Source organism: Gossypium hirsutum, chromosome A01, assembly GCF_007990345.1.
Source record: "Gossypium hirsutum isolate 1008001.06 chromosome A01, Gossypium_hirsutum_v2.1, whole genome shotgun sequence".
NCBI classification, from domain to species: domain Eukaryota; kingdom Viridiplantae; phylum Streptophyta; class Magnoliopsida; order Malvales; family Malvaceae; genus Gossypium; species Gossypium hirsutum.
Window position 1 is genome coordinate 77,656,445 of NC_053424.1, and position 3,655 is coordinate 77,660,099.

Genomic DNA, 3,655 nt, shown 5'->3' on the forward strand with positions numbered 1-3,655 from the left:
TCATTTGAGCATCAAAAGAGGAACTCAAGATACTTAGCTCATATATATACATTAGAAACTAAGGTCACATACATATGAAATCATGAATCAACTCAACATATTAGCCAATATTCACCTTAGCCGAATTTTCTAAGTCAAGATAAAGCCATCAACATGTTTACCTATGGCCGAACATACACATCAACCTATGTACTCATTCATGTGGTCGAGTATACATATTCCAATATGATTTCATTTCCATTTCGTTTAACACTTAACTTTACCACATGTCAAATAACCCATTTCTATACTCATGTGGCCGATTATATTCGGTCATGCATACACACATAAAATCAATTTGGAGACTCTATCAATCCAACATACATTCGGCAATAGTCCATAATTCTCTCTCTCGGCCACTCATTTCCCACTTAACAAAGCTTCCATTCGAACTCATTAGTGAGTATCAATTAACTTAAGCTATCTTTTAAACCTTTATTTATCACTTCATGCCAAACCAAAGACCACATTCGGCACTTTCATGCACCATTCTACCAAGCATGCAATATTCAACCACAACCAACTCACATTCGGCCCTAGTTCATAACAAGGTAGCCGAATTCTTTTTATGGTTCAAACACTCATCCATCATCATTAACCTAACTTTAACGTGAAACAACAAAACTCACCATTATTAACTACCATAGTCAAAAACCTTACTCAATCCAAAATCAAAATTTCATCATGGGTTACAAAAAAAATAACTTGATATCTCACTCAAGATCAACTAAAATTTCAAGAACTAATATGAACACCTTACCTTAATATTGACCTAAGATGGCCGATTGCTTCACTCCTTTCTTCCTCCTTTCAATTTTGCCAAGAAGAATCAAAGGACACAACTTGTTTTCATCACCGAATGCACTTGTTCCCATTTTTTTCTTTAGATTCGGCTAGCAAGAACATGAATGATGATCCCTTTTTTTTCTTTCATCATTTTCCTTTTTCCATTTCTTTATTACTAACTTTTTATTTTGTTGTTCCTCCCCTGATGCACCAACATAACATGTCTATGACATGTTTTGCCCATCACCCTTTGTCATGGCTGGCCACTAGTAATTAAATGGGGGAAATTGACATGCAAGTCCACCCCTATGATTACATGCACTAATAGATCCTTATAGGTTAACCTATCACATTTCAGAAGTGTCACACATAAGTCCTATTGACTAAATTCACATGCAATTTACTAAATCGAAGCTTAAAACTTTCACACATTCATAATCACATATTTTAGACAATAAATATCATATTCAAATAATTTGGTGACTCGGTTTAGCGGTCCCGAAACCGCTTTCCGACTAGGGCCACTTTAGGGCTGTCACAACTCTCCCCCACTTAAGGAATTTTCGTCCCCGAAAATCTTACCGGTAAATAGGTTTGGGTATCGCTCTTTCATAGAGTTCTCGGGTTCCCAAGTAGCTTCTTCTATCCCGTGTTTGAGCCGTAACACTTTTACAAAAGGAACCTTTTTGTTTCGTAACTCTTTCACTTCACGAGCTAGGATACGAATCGGCTCTTCTTCATTACTCATGTCGGATTGAATTTCAACCTCTGATGGATTAATTACGTGTGACGGATCAGATCTATAACGTCGAAGCATCGAAACATGAAAGACGTCGTGAATCTTTTCAAGTTCAGGGGGCAAAATTAATCTATACGCAACTGGACCAACTCGTTCGGAGATTTCGTACGGCCCAATGAATCTCGGACTCAACTTGCCCTTACGGCCAAATCTGAGTATCTTTTTCCAAGGTGAAACTTTAAGAAACACTTTATCTCCCACCTAATATTCAATGTCCTTTCGTTTCAAATCCGCATACGATTTTTGACGATCTGTGGCTGCCTTCAGACTTTCACGGATTACTTTTACTTTCTGTTCGGCATCTTTAATCAAATAAATTCCAAAAATTTTACTTTCATCGAGCTCGGTCAAAAACAATGGTGTACGGCTTTTACGCCCGTACAAAGCCTCGTAAGGCGCCATTTTAATACTTGATTGAAAACTATTGTTGTAAGCGAATTCAATCAAAGGTAAATACCGCTCCCATGAGCCACTAAACTCGAGGATGCAACATCTCAACATATCCTCAAGTATCTGAATTATCCGCTCGGATTGACCATCGGTTTGTGGATGAAAAGCGGTGCTAAAATGTAGCTTGGTACCCAAAGCTTCTTGCAATTTCTTCCAAAATCGCGAGGTGAATCTCGGATCTCTATCCGACACAATAGAAATCGGTACCCCGTGTAATCTCACAATCTGAGAAACATACAATTCAGCTAGTTTATCCAATGAAAAATCCGTACGTATGGGGATAAAATGAGCCGACTTAGTCAGTCTATCAACAACAACCCAAATCGCATCTTTCTTACTTGTCGACAATGGCAACCCAGACACAAAATCCATCGTGATTCTATCCCATTTCCATTCAGGTATCATGATCGGCTGAAGTAAACCCGTAGGAACTTGATGTTCCGCCTTCACTTGCTGACATATTAAACACTTCGAGACAAAATTGGAAATGTCTCGTTTCATGCCATGCCACCAAAACTGACGTCTCAGATCGTTGTATATTTTCGTACTCCCCGGGTGAATTGACATTCGGCTACAATGAGCTTCGTTCAGAATCATCGAAATGAGTTCTGAATTTCTTGGAACACACAACCGACTTCTGAACCTCAAATAATCTTCATCATCAATTTGAAACTCTGATTCCATATTCGTAACACATTCAGCCCGTTTTGCAACCAATTCATCATCGACTTTCTGAGCTTCACGAATTTGATGAATCAACAATGGTTTGGCCTTTAATTCCGCCACTAACACATTGTCGGATAGAACAGACAAGTGTACATTCATCGCTCGTAAAGCAAACAGTGATTTACGGCTTAAGGCATCCGCAACCACATTAACCTTTCCCGGGTGATAGTCAATGACAAGCTCATAATCTTTTAACAACTCGAGCCAACATTTCTTGTCGTAGATTTAAGTCTCTTTGAGTCATCAAATATTTGAGACTTTTGTGATCCGAAAATACATGGCACTTCTCACCAAATAAGTAATGTCACCATATTTTCAAAGCGAATACGATGGCAGCTAATTCGAGATCATGCGTCGGATAATTTTTCTCATGTGGCTTTAATTGTCTCGACGCATAGGCCAGAACTCGACCTTCTTGCATCAATACGCAACCCAACCCAAGTAGGGAGGCATCACTATAAATGACAAACTCTTTGCCTGATTCGGGTTGCACTAGAATTGGAGCTTCAGTCAAATAAGTTTTCAGTTGATCAAAACTTTTCTGACATTTTTCCGTCCATTCGAACTTAACATCTTTTTGAAGTAGCTTCGTCATTGGTGTGGCTATCATCGAGAAACCTTTTACAAACCGTCGGTAGTAACCGGTAAGTCCCAAAAAGCTCCGAACCTCAGTAATATTTCTCGGAGGCTTCCAGTTAAGTATGGCTGAAATTTTGCTCGGATCAACTCGAATCCCGATGCGGATACCACATGGCCCAAGAAGCTCACCTCTCTTAACCAGAACTCACACTTACTGAACTTAGCATATAACTGCTTATCCCGTAAAATTTGCAACACTAATCTCAGGTGCTCAGC